Source organism: Podarcis melisellensis (assembly GCF_964234715.1).
Source record: "Podarcis melisellensis genome assembly, chromosome: 4".
Taxonomy (NCBI): domain Eukaryota; kingdom Metazoa; phylum Chordata; class Lepidosauria; order Squamata; family Lacertidae; genus Podarcis; species Podarcis melisellensis.
In genome coordinates this window covers 39,750,340-39,764,498 of record NC_138531.1, presented here as the reverse complement: position 1 = coordinate 39,764,498, position 14,159 = coordinate 39,750,340, and the positions used below count along the sequence as shown (strand labels likewise).

At 41.7% G+C, this 14,159-nt stretch overlaps 1 long non-coding RNA gene across 1 annotated transcript in view; it reads left to right on the top strand.

Annotated features, from left to right (window-relative positions):
* The window catches only part of LOC309367990, a 55,887-nt gene extending 43,969 nt beyond the window's left edge, over positions 1 to 11,918 (top strand). Inside the window, exons 4-5 of the long non-coding RNA XR_014167458.1 lie at positions 3,833 to 3,935; positions 11,388 to 11,918. This is a non-coding gene — a long non-coding RNA (uncharacterized lncRNA). The remainder of the gene's footprint in view (positions 1 to 3,832; positions 3,936 to 11,387) is intronic.
* Positions 11,919 to 14,159: the final 2,241 nt, after the last annotated feature.

Here is a 14,159-nt window from a genome sequence, read left to right as displayed (position 1 = left end):
AAGAATGTACCATAGCATCTCTTTTAAAAAGTGTAAATAATGTCTCGCTGAATATAGATAAGAGCTCATCATACTAACTCACCAAAACAGTTCACATTAAAAAAACAATCATGTGAAAAGAGAAGAGAATGATTGTTTATCAAGATATCTTCCTGCCACTACCTTATCCCAAAGTCCTAGGGCAGGTGATAAAATATACCCTTGCTTACAAGAGAAGCAGTAAGAGAAGTTAAAGTGAAGAAACTCCCTTTTGGATAGAGGAGGAGGAGGAGGAGGGAGTAGCAATGATTGGAGGCTCTAGTGGAATATCTTTTGGTGCTATTGATTCTGGGACTAATAGATATGGTTGCCCGTGGAAAAAAAGCAATTTTAAATTCTCTTACTGCTTCCTTGTGCTCAGTAGTGTAGTACCTGGTGAACTTTTGTGGAGAGAGTTTTCGCAGGCATATCGAACTATGCTTCCTTGAATGCTCCTTGAGCATTCCTTGAGCAGGATCAGAGAGAACAGTCTGGTTTTCAGACTGCTTTATGCAGGGTTACGTTCACCCTTCAGGGCAGATATGGATTTGGGTCCACTCTCAAAAGATACATCCATCTCTGCCCCTAACATACATTTCTTCACATTGGGCAGGAAAATGGCTAGGCGTTGACAATAGTCTATGGATCAGGGTGAGCGGAACCCTGTGGTCTGGAAACCAGACTCTGCTCACCCTGATGCTGGGACTGCTCAGTTGGTAGAGCATGAGACTCTTAATCTCTGGGTCGTGGGTTCAAGCCCCACATTGAGCAGAAGACTCCTGCATTGCAGGGAGTTGGACTAGATGACCTTCGTGGTCCCTTCCAACTCTACAGTTCTATGAACCTGCTCATAAGCATTCAAGGAAGCGTGTTTGGATATGCCTGGGTTCCTTTGGAAGGAAGAAAAGACTACAAATGCAATGAATAAATAAATAAATGCTAATATGCTTTCCAATAGTACTGGGCATTGTAATGTGCTTTATATATTCTTACAGCACAATTGTTTACATGTTTACTAAGAAGTAAGTCCTATTGTGTTCAGTGGGGCATTCTCCCAGGCAACTTTGCATAAGATTGCAGCAATTTTATCTTGCAAATGAAAAACAAGGGTTTTTAACTACTCAGGCTCTAAGTAGGGGGAAGGTTAAAAGCTAGAATAAAGAACTACATAAAATAAACTAAAATTGGTTGCATGACAGGAGTTATTGTCTTCAATTGTTAACCTTTGGAAGTTAATATTTATTTATTTTATAAAAATACTTGTATACCACGATTTCTCTCTCTCTCTCTCTCTCTCTCTCTCTCTCTCTCTCTCTCTCTCTCTCTCTCTCTCTCTTACACACACACACACACACACACCAGAGCAGTGTACATCAATTATACATACACCATAAAAGCCACATAAGAATTTAAAATAGATCACAAACTATTATAAAAAGTGTTTATCTTAATAATAATATTGTCTGCATAAACTTGTGTGACCCCTGTGGCTGTCAACTTGAATTTGAATCAGAGCACCAAACTAATGATGTCAGCATGCCAAACATCTGGGAAAACTGTAAATTTACTGCAGAAATACGAATAACACCACAAGTACAGTACAGACCACCATTATTTCCAGGGCAGCCATTATATAGCTGTCAGCAAGCATGATTTCAGGCTCCATCTAATGCTATTTATCAATTTTACGATTTGGTAAAGGAAAATAATAGTTACTTGCATTCATCATTGTAAGAAAGATACAAACAAAACAAATTGATAGCAACAGGATATTAACATCAACAAGAAAAATGAATACAAATTTCTATAAATATGTACATGCAAGATTTATTGGGAACAACAAATGTTAAGGGTGCATAGCACAACACTCCTGGACCTATTTGTCGGTAGTTTAGCAGGTTTGTTTCCCAGGGGCACGTCCCTCATGTCTGCAATTTCCAAACCAATTTCCCACAAAACACTAAGTGAGATTAAGTGGTTCCTTTTGCGTGCCCAGGCGGAGACCCCCCAGCCCCGAGAGACCACCAGAAGGAATAATGACTTGTGACAATTGGTTATGGAATTTAAAAATGGCCACAACTTTATTAAACCTTTCAGATGTAGGAGATCTTGGCTTAGGCATTGGGCATGTATCCCTCTCAGGCCCCAGCCAGGGAACTGGGGCTCCTCAGGGTGAATGGGATATGGGAGGGTGCACTGCAAGACTTGTGTATGCAGGCAGCTCACTCCATATACCCACAATGCAAGGGAGTTCACAAACAACCTTTCACTGACTCCCTTTTCACAACCCCCGCCTCCACTCAGCGCTGATAGGTTAACTGGAGTTTGGCGGGAACCCCCAATGACTACCACAGGGAGGTGGGCCAGCCCATCCAACTGGTGAGCCCGGGTGCTGTGCACGGTCCCACAAAGGGCACCCACAAAAGGAGGTATGAGCGCTCATTTTTGACACACCCCAAACTATAACACCTTCCTTTGCAGGAAAACCACTGCAGCTATTCTTCTGATAATTCGGTAGAGTTCATTCAGGGGTGATCATGGCTGAAAATTTAATTCAGTTCTCCCCCAAATCATTTCTGTTTTCTAGATGAATCAAGGTTTCTAGCTCCCAAGCCCCAGGATGTATTTGCTTATAATTTGGCTTATTCGACCTAGGGAAGGTTGATTTGCCTACAAAGTTCATCCACTTCAGTTAGAAGGGGGGGAAAGGGTTTTAGCTGTTTTTTAAATTCCCCATAATAGTGAATGATCAAGAACAGAGTTTTGTTCTTAGCAAAGCTGCTTGGGACCCAAAATACAAATCAAATCAGGCCACAGTGTGATGTGGAACCGATTGGACAGCTTCCGAAAAGTTCAGATTCAGATCTGAGCTGAATCTTATTCTTAGTGTACACCCCTAATATGCATCACTGAACCAACGTACAAAGATGTATCATATGGAAAAGAAAAGAACTCATTAGAAAATTGATTCTGGTAATGGAGCCAAAAGCCATTTAATGGGGGCTGGGGAACTTTACCCTCAATCAATACACTAAATATCCTTGCTACCTTTTGTAGAAAAGGAATCTTTTGTAGAAACTGAGTCTTCTGAAAATGCATTTCTCCCCTCTCCCCCAAGAATAAATAGTATGACAATCCTTTAGTTTATTTCCAGTCAGGTGAAAATATTGATTATATCACAATAAGAGTGAGTAGGTTTGTTTGCTGTGGTTAAACAGATTAACAATAATTATAAGCCTCTTCTTTCAAGATGTGCTGTAGCTGCAGAGTCACCTGAATCCAGCCCATAACATTATGGCTAGGAACCAATACCATCCCTAGTGCGGCAGTTTTAGGTTATCTGTATTGATGACATTACAAATATACCCATTCCACAGCATACGCCACAATACAGGAACATAGGAAACAGCTCTATACAGTTGTACTTCGGGTTAAGAACTTAATTCATTCTGGAGGTCTGTTCTTAACCTGAAACTGTTCTTAACCTAAAGCACCACTTTAGCTAATGGGGCCTCCCACTGCCACTGCGCCGCTGCCGCTTGATTTCTGTTCTCATCCTGAAGCAAAGTTCTTAACCCGAGGTACTATTTCTGGGTTAGCGGAGTCTGAAACCTGAAGCGTATGTAACCTGAAGTGTCTGTAACCTGAGGTACCACTGTACTTAACCCAAGGTACTGTTTCTGGGTTAGCGGAGTCTGTAACCTGAAGCATATGTAACCTGAAGTGTCTGTAACCTGAGGTACCACTGTACTGTGTCCACCCCAGTCAGTACTGTCTACTGTAACTGACAATGGCTCTTGGTTTTTTTTGACAGGGAACAGTCCTACCTGGAGATGCTGGGAGTTCAGGCTGGGCCCAAGAACAGCCACACAACATGCCATCCTTATGCCTTTTCTAATTCCATTCCAGAAACAAAGGTGCAATCACATTAAGAGTAAAAGGAATTACGTCTAACCAACAGAGCCTATGGCTGATGGTGCTTTGGCTATCATAGAACAGTAGCAGCTAGTAGAGCAGCATGGGATGAGTTGTGTTGCTGACCTGGCCTCCCAACACTGTATGATGCAGCAGGGAGTAAGCTCATACTCTTGTTGCTGCACTGTACCAAGCCCTTGCCCCCTCGCCATCTCAGTAACCTGCAGCAACACACAGCACTGGGAAGCTGCAGCACAGTCCTGCCCCACCAGCCACTACTGCAAGATAAAATACTGTTTGTGGTGCCACAGATCAGTGGCTTCCTGGAACAGGGATGCCCAGCACTTTGCAATTGAGAAAATAGTCAATAACACCACCTATAATATGTAACAGATATATTCTATAAAATAAGAGTCTAGTATAATAATATTTATCTTTTTCCTAGTAGAAAATCTCTAGGCATTTTGCAAGAGCAATTCCAATGAAATGATGACCAAGGAAGAGACTCAAGAGACATACCGAATGGCAGGACAGGAAATAGGAGGAAAAAATAGCAAAAGTATTTTAACTTTTGTACATTTTAAAATATGGTTTCAAATTTTCATTGATTTTATTGTTTTATCTTTCCGTAAACTGCTTTGAGAGGGTGTGTGTTTGTTTGTTTTTGTGGTTTTTTGTGGGGGGTTATTACGATCAAGCTGTGTTTAAATTTTATGAAATAAGTAAAATAATAGTTTGGGGATGAGAGAGGTACCAGTGAGTGAGATGGCTTTTATGTACATGTCCTCATGGCTTATTGAGTCTGAAAAGACTTCTGTAGCATCTTGGTTCCTTTATGATCCCTTCCAGTCACCTTGACTTAGACCTCACAATGGTCCAATATTAAATATAAAACTGTTCAGGCAGCCTCTTTTGAAAACTGTACGGAGAGCAATCATGGCTATCAACTGAATCTTAAATGACAAAAATGCATAAGAACTAGAACAGCAGGTTGCTACTGTTCTATGAGAGCCAAAGCACCAGGCCGGGTCTTCCTGTTATATACCTGCTGGGATTGACAAGGCATATGACCCTCACCTGAATGAATTATTCAAATTAGGCCCCAGGGTTTTTCTTACAATCCCCTTCTCAATGATTAATCAATTTTAATCTACCATGTAACTTCTCAAAACTTTCTTATTTGTTAATTCAAGCAACTACTGCTCTCACTTCATTACAAACAGTATTTCTACCTGCATCACACTTCAGCAAACCTGCTCCTCTTCCTTTCACAGATATTTTGTTTCCATTTGCAACTGTAGCTGCCTCTGATGAGTTATCATTTAACTCTTGGGGGGAGGGGGGAATTAGCATCAGACGCATGTGCTTGGAAGTTGCCAGATCAATTAACCAACTAGAAGGGTTACTGTTAATAGCACCAGTTTTCCTATAATTTGATATTGCTGGATAGATCTGATGAACTGCAAAAGCATTTTTAGTTTGCTTTCTGTTGCCATCCTGGAACTTTTCTTTATTAGTGCCACTTTGTGTTGTACGATTCCTTGCAAATGAAGGAAAACAACTTTTCTGCTTGTACCGGTATATGTTGATAATATAATTTTGGTTACTGAGAACAAACAAGATTGTACAAAAACAAGATTGGGTGCAGGCCTGGCCAAGACACAGGGTCCTGTGGCAAAGGTAACCTGTGTGCTTGCTTGCTTGCTTAACAGTTATAGGGAACTTCAAGGTCCCTGCTCTCCCTTCTTATGGTCTTTATATTGGACCTGGAGACTCCAATAGAGAGCATTCCATGTCAAGAAGGAGGGCAAGTAGGCAGGAGCTACACGGAGCAGTGTAGGAGCTACATGGAGCAGGGCCTTTTCACTGATGGTGCCCATTGTATGGCTCACTCTTCCCAGACCTCCTCTCTTTTTACCTGGACTTTGGAGCTTTATAATTTAGGAAGACTTTGGAAGAACTGGTTGACAAGCCTTATCAGACGCTGACGTATGAGCGGATTTTATTTGCTGCTATTCTGAGCTCCTGGTGCACCAGAGTTTACACCAGCATAACAGAGTTGGCCAAGATGCCCAAAGGGATACAATTTACGAGCTTTCTCCATTATCTGCACAGCAGGGGGTGTTCAATCACCAGTGCAAAGGCTGAGCTGAAGCGTTTCCTGCTGGTTACCTGCTTTCAGCAACAGGGGTCGCTGTTTGGTAGTACCCAATTGGTTAGCTGTCAGATTCTAGAGCTCCCTATTGGTGGCAGAGTCCATTAACACATACAGAGTCCATTAACACAGTGTTCATTCATAAAGCAGTAACATAAATCTCCATTGCTACACATTGGGTGTGTATTTCAGCAGTTGAACGTACAAGTTTATGGCCATGCTGTAGTGTAGTGCTTATGTGACAGTGAATAAAAAGTGGCTGGGCTCATTGTCTCGGAGTTTGGGGGGGGGAGAGGTGACAAAACTGATTTCCAATAAGTGCCCCCTTCTTTATTTCCATAACAAGTCCTTGAGTCTATAGTCTGAATAGTGACACCAGGGACCTAGAAGGTGCAGGGCTTGTCAGTCCAACCCCTGCGCAGTCTCATCAGGGCTGTCCTTAAGGCAGTTGGAGCAATTTGGCCAAATTGGGCCCCGTGGGCTGCTCCTAAGGGTGCCCCAGCACCAGGGCAATGTAGATGAATTTTATTTATATCTATAAGATTTTGCAGATTTGGGCTTCAGCCATTTTGGCGGGGGACTAGCCTCTTCTTTCTTCCTCTCCCTATTGAAGTTAATGGAGAGAGCATTCTCAACATTAGTTTGAAGGTGTGGAGGTCTGCATGCATGTACCCGAGTTCATTTTAAAGGTTATTATTCTAGCAGCACCCACTTCTCATGCTTCCTGAAAGGACCCTCTGGCTTTTTATTACATTTTGTGGTGGCACGCAGCACAAAATCTCGCTACAAATAAGGGAGACACAGGGCTTTACTCCATACAGCATGGCCTGTGAATTGCAATTGCTTCTGTGAAAAATATTGGCGCAGTGATGTCTAGCAAACAAACACATGGATTCTATCTTGATAACAGACCTGGTTAGATATTGGATGTATTCATTCGGCTTCTCAATGTGCCTCTTTCCAATTAATCCAGAATCCCCCCAAATTCTGGAATAATTTCAAGCATTAGTGATATACATGAGTAATAGCACTGGCTAGACTGAGTGAGGCAAATGTTAGATTTGGGGAACTCTGCAACATCGCTCTGCAACAACTCTGCCACTGCTGATATGCAGCACATCTGCTACGCCTGTTCCGAGATGCCTGCTTTCAAAATGACACAGGGGCTTTATTTATTGAGATGTTTTGCAGTTTGGTTGATCTTGTGGCCTCCAATACAGGTCGAGCTAAACAGGCACAATTTAGGTGCTCATAAAATGTAAATGTATTTCAAAATTGATGCCTGCTTCATGCAGCAGCTGGGTCTGCATGTGCCTCTTTAATGACAGAAGGCAGACACTTGGAGCTGCACATGTTCCATGGGATAATAACATTGTCTTCAGCATTGCTCCATTGCTTCGTGGTTGTTGTTGAGATCAGGGCTAACAGGGAAGATTAGGTAAAGGATAAAGAGACCCCTGACCATTAGGTCCAGTCGTGGTTCGCTGCTCATCTCGCTTTATTGGCCAAGGGAGACAGCGTACAGCTTCAGGGTCATGTGGCCAGCATGACTAAGCCGCTTCTGGTGAACCAGAGCAGTGCACAGAAACGCCGTTTACCTTCCCACCGGAGTGGGCCCAATTTATCTACTTACACTTTGATGTGCTTTCAAACTGCTAGGTTGGCAGGAGCAACGGGAGCTCACCCCGTCACGGGGATTCGAACCACCGACCTTCTGATCGGCAAGTCCTAGGCTCTGTGGTTTAACCCACAGCGCCACCCGGTCCCTAACAGGAAAGATTAGACCAAGGTAAGAAGAGTGGATTCTTCACCTTGAATATCTTGACTCAAGGTTTCTCCTCCATTCACATCTTTTCTTTTATACAGTGGTACCTTGGGTTACAGACGCTTCAGGTTACAGACTCCGCTAACCCAGGAATAGTACCTCGGGTTAAGAACTTTGCTTCAGGATGAGAACAGAAATCGAGCGGCAGCGGCACAGCGGCAGTGGGAGGCCCCATTAGCTGAAGTGATACTTCAGGTTAAGAACAGTTTCAGGTTAAGAAAAGACCTCCAGAATGAATTAAGTTCTTAACCCGAGGTACGACTGTATTACTGAAAATTGTCTTTCTTTAGTTTTACTGATTCATATTTTAATTTGACTGATAGATTTAATTCATGTATGGAGAGCAACTTTGGGAAATGTACCTTGCAGGTGCTATTGCGAGAGGAGGAGTAACTGAGTACTGGGACCTTTGAAAATTTTGATAAAACTGAGCAGTATCCAATGAAGTACATCTGCACAAGTTTCTGCTTGTTCAATGGAACTTCCCCTTCCTCTCCTCTCTCTGTGCCCCAGAGCATTGGGAGAAAACCCAGGCAGAAAGAAGAGGGAGGGGAAGTTTTGCTGCACAGCCAAAAGTCCTTGTACCAAGGGAAGCACTTTTTTTGGACATAGCCCATTACACATTTAAACACCAAGGACCATACTTGGTGGTCCTTTAGGAACATATGAAATTAGGAAGCTGTATTATACTAAGTCAGGCCATTGGTCCATCTAGTTTAGTACTGTCTACACTGACTGGCAGCAGCTCTCCAGGATCTCACACAGGACTCTCTCCCAACCCTACCTGGATCTGCCGGGGATTGAACCTGGGACATCCTGCTTGCAAGACCAATCACTGAGCTATGGCTATCAGTGAAAGATGCTACCTGCAGACAAGGTGATGGTCTTTGCACATTTGGGGGCCTGGGGTATGCAGGAAACTGCTCATTTGAAAGTTAAAATAGAAAAAGAAAAAGAAACAACATAATGCCTATTGGAATCCTTACAACAATACTATAAAATAGATTATTGTTATTATTACCCCAAGATGGGCAGGGAACTGAGTTGAGCGGGTTTGCCTAGGATCACAGCAGAGGGAAGTTTCAGGGTCTTTTATCTCAGCATTGTAGCCACTATGCTATGCTGTCTCTTTGGTGTGTGCTAAATTTTAGTCCTTGGCCATAGTACCAAGAGGTATCCGCTACATTTACCTCTTACATACTGAAAGCCTGCATCTAAGCAGCAGCTATGAATAATTTGCTAAGGCTCAGTGAAGAGCTGCTTAGAGCTCACTGCACCCTACCTGTAGCAGGCTCCAGATGGAGACAGGGGGTAAGGTAAATGTCACACAGCTAGGAAGTACACAAGCCATTAATTTTACAAATTACATAAGCAACCCAACTGAGATATCTTTTGCTCTGTACTGGGCTTCTCTAAGCAGATTTCACAATGTCCAAAAACAAATTTCTCTACATGCTTGGAATGATTTGTCCTGGGCAGCTGATCATGGCTAGTAGCCACCGATAGCCCTCTCACCCATGAATTTGTCTCTCCTCTTTGAAAACCATCCAGCTTAGTGGCTGTCACTGCCTTCTGTGGGAATGAGTGCCATAGTTTAACTGTGCACTGCATGGATAAGTCCTTTCTTTTATCTTTCCTGAATCTTCCAACATTCAGCTCCATGTGTTATGAGAGAAGAAGAAAAACTTTTCTTTGTCCGATTTCTTCATGCCATGCATAATTTTATAAACTTCTATCATGTCCTCTGGGACGCGGGTGGTGCTGTGGGTTAAACCAAAGAGCCTAGGACTTGCCAATCAGAAGGTCGGCGGTTTGAATCCCTGTGATGGGGTGAGCTCCCGTTGCTCGGTCCCTGCTCCTGCCAACCTAGCAGTTCAAAAGCATGTCAAAGTGGAAGTAGATAAATAGGTACCACTCTGGCGGGAAGGTCAACGACGTTTCCGTGCGCTGCTCCGTTCTTCCGTTCGCCAGAAGTGGCTTAGTCATGCTGGCCACATGACCCGGAAGCTTTATAGGCTCCCTCAGCCTATAAAGTGAGATGAGTGCCGCAACCCCAGAATCGGCCACGACTGGACCTAATGGTCAGGGGTCCCTTTACCTTTACCTATCATGTCCCCTCTTACCTTTTCTCTTAACTAAATGCTGCAACCCTTCCTCATAAGGAAGTCACTCCATTCCCTTGAGAATTTTGATAGTCCTTTTCTGAACCTTTAACAACTCTACAATATCCTTTTCGAGGTGAGCTGACATGACCAGAACCACACACAGTATTCCAAGTGCAGTCGAGCCATAGATACATATATAACAATATTGGGATATCTGCAGTTTTATTTACAATTGGGAGGAATTGTTACTCTTAGATAATGAAAATGTTTGTGATATAGAGTAAAACCTTTCGCCCTGGTAGAATATTCATACTCTCCTAGATTTAGAATAATTAATTTGTGAGACAGCCACATTACCACACCTGTCTATATTATTAACTAAAGCAGGAATTGCTGTCAGGGGATCATTTGTTAATATCACAATGTCATCGGCAAATAAATTTTCTTCATGTTCCTGTTGATTTATTATGACACCCAGTGTTTTTGTATCCTTGCAAATGATTTCAGATAAAAGTTCTAGCAAAACAATAAATAATAATACATAACAAACCAGGAGTTCATCGGAGTCTTCCCACCAACTGAACAAAGTGATGATAGATCATTTCAAATTATTTTAAAGTTGTATTGAGCTACAGCTATAATAGAATGGAGAGAGTAAAACATAGGGAACATGCAAAAGAATTAACAGTTACACGAATTCTCATGCATCTAAGGCCTGGTCATTCTTGCTTATCTCCTCTGCTTCCTTAGTTAGACTCCAGCTAGTGTACATAGCAAAGAAGTTCTTGGGTTCAGCGAGTCCATTAGCACTCTATAGTATGTTGGGGTACACATTTTAGGAAGATGGGTGGACATATGTCAATTGCAAGATCCAAGTATTGCTACAGGGTTCTACACTTCCCAGGGTTCTTTGAGGGAAGCCATGGCTTGGTATGATACTGTTTTATCTGTATTGAGCAGATGGGGCCTGAGAATACACTGCTGCTTTTTGTTTCTGAATTTTCACCAAGCAATTAAGTTTTTTAAAGGGAAAGACACCTGGGCTTGGGTTTCCTTCTCTCACAATGGAACGTAGTCCAACCTTCTGCCAGTGCATGGAAGATTCTGCTTAATAACATCCTGATTGGCAGTTCAGGATCAGGCAATGTACAGAACACAGCCCAGAGAAGAAGAAGCACAGACAAAGTATGGATTTTCTTATTCAGGTCTCTCCCAACATTATGAGTGCTTAGTTGTATTTCTCAAATACTTCTCAGGTTTTTTTCACGTGGAGTTAGCGCTATAAATTAGAATATCTGTTTGCTTAATGAAAGTTTTGTTCTTGATGTGGTCACATCTGGGTTTCATTCTGTGTCAATATGTCTGGCAGAAAATCAAGGCTAACTCTTCAACAGGAAGGTCCAGAAACACCATAAACAACCCGAGAAAGAACAGCATTCTGTGCAGACCATGGCTGTGCTCCCAGGAGCTACTTTAGGTGGACCCAAAACCCAGCGGAATGTTTGACATTCTCCCTCTTTTGAGAAGTGGATCCCCATATCATAGCAGAAACTGCTTATGAAAATCTCCAGCAAAGGAGTGGTGTGCAGCATGCAGTGATGCTGTTTGAGGAAGAACTTGTCACAATAAAGAACGTGTGGAAGTTGTCACAAAGTAGAACTTTGTGTCGAGGCATATATATACATTCCATTTTGAACCACAAGGTCAGAGTATAAGTGAGAATCAGGTTAAGGATATATGTGCTGCAGCAAATCCAATGGCAAAGAACCCAGTATATCTCTGGGCTCAGATCACAGGGAGAGTCAGAGCACAGGAACAAGAGCCTTATTGTTGTGAACAGGAGTTTTCAGCTCTGAGAAATATGAAAGGTCAGAAAAGAAAAAGGTTTCTTTGTGTTGATGAGGAAGAAATGAGAGTTTGTTTGTCTCAGATTAGACCTAATATAAATGAGATTATATACTTAAGGTACATATGTAAGAGGCTTGTTTATAATTATATTCTGGGAATGATTCAAGTTCTTATATGGTTGCATTGTTTTATACTTTCTGGATATCTCATGATCATATTATAAAGTTCTATATTATAAATCAAGCATTGCTAGGTGTTGGTTTTTTCTGTTTTCCAATGTATTTCTTATCAATAAAAAATTCAGTGCGGCATGTGCAAATTTTTATTTTGAAAGCGTGGTCCTGAGAAAACTGTTTGAGAACTGCTGGTCTAGTCTGATAGAAAAAAGTCACTTCAGTTCAGTCAGGACCCTGGACAGGTCACAGCCAAAGGGAGCTGTTGTCTCAGCAGCATGCTGAGGCCTTTTGAGGCATTATGAAGGCTGGTTGGGCTGGACCTGTTGTTAATCCAACCCCATTTGAGGAGCTGTTTCTTAAAAAGGTCATTGCCCACTTCAGCAGTCACTGACTCCAATGGCCTGGGGCTTGTAAGACAACATCAATTCCACAGAATGAGAAACCAAAAGCAATTGACACACAGTGCCTTTGCTTTTAGCATCTAGAATAACACATGCTAGAAGCATTGTGTATGATTTGCATGATCCAGGCAAAGTTAATTGATTGGAGAGTTGAACATATTCCAAACTTTCTCTCATTGAAATCCATATGACTTGGTTGGACCGAATGCAATAGCTGGGACCCAGAAAATCTCTTACATGAGTAGAAACGCCACCCTCCCAGCTTCTGATATTTTGCCTATGCCTGCTGAAATCCCCTGCACTACATATCATACCATTCCAAGCTGAGGAGACTTTTTGTGGTGGGTTTTTTAAAAGTTGGCTGCACTTTGGATGTAACCCACTTGAATGTTTACATTCTGAAGCTGTCTACAACAATATGTCACTTGCTAGGGGAAGGGGATATTAGGTGATAAAAGAATGGACTACTGTTTGTTTTCCTTCCTGTGAATATAAACAACGACACAGGACCTGGTGCTATTATTCTGCCATTAGCCAGCTATGCTTATGAACCTATGCCGGCAAAGGGACAGAAGCTGATAATGAGCTAGCAGAGACAATGGCTAGGCAATCAAATACTCAGACGTATCATAGAATATTAGAAACCAGATGCAACAGTGATAATTGCTGGGATACAGTTTATCCCTGGCTATAAAGTCTACAGAAAAAACCATATAGGTAGTAGCTGGAGATGGTGTTGCTGATATGTCAAAGAAGGCACTTAGTGCAATAACGGATTTGAACTCGCATTTTCAGAGAGAGCATCTTGAGGAGCTATGTCAGACAAGTGGCAAAGGGCAACATTTTGAAGCTTAACTGATAAATTACAAATTAGCAGGACGCAGAGGCCAGATGGCCGCCACCCAATATATTTTAAGAAATATGAATTTTAACAGTAATGTGCATATTACTAAAATCAGCCTTTTTCCTGGAGAATTGGAGGGTAGCCAGTTTTTAGAAGGGCATCAGAATGTTTTACATGTCAGTCTGGCTTCTTTTCCTGGAAACCTGTTAGAAAGGAGGGCAATTTAATGAAATAATTTTAATCAACTAATCATCTTAGTCTATATGCTGGTTGAATATTCATGTTTGCATGAACACAATATTTTTGAAGCAAAAAGTATATTTCTTGCAGGTAGAATCTCATAAGAAGCATTGCCTGCTGGGAGAAAAAGAGAGAGAGAGAAACATGGGATTGAGTCAGTATTTTCAAGGCATTTGAATTGTTTTAAAATAACACAATTTAAAATAACACAATAAAAAAGTCTGATTTTTTTAAAAAAAGTTACTATTCAATTAGTCATAGCAACTTTTTAGTTGATTAAAAGTTGAAAAGCTTATTAAAAGAGTAAAATGGTAGAAATGCTTCAGAGTTAGTAGAAAATAGGAAGTTCCCTTAAACCAGGGCAGACCATCCATCTAGCTCAGTATTAGACAGTAACTCTCCAGAGTTTCAGATGAAATTATTTCCTAGCCCTACTGGCAGATGCTCTACTGATAAACAACTGTCCTCACATCATAGTTAATACCTGACATACAATGGATTTGATATCCCGCCTTTCACTCCCTTTAAGGGAGTGGCATTGAGAATTAATAGCTGATACACAGTGGTATTGAAAAAGGTTGTCTTTATGAAACACTGTACACCCCCATATATGCCAAAGAAATTCTGGGTGC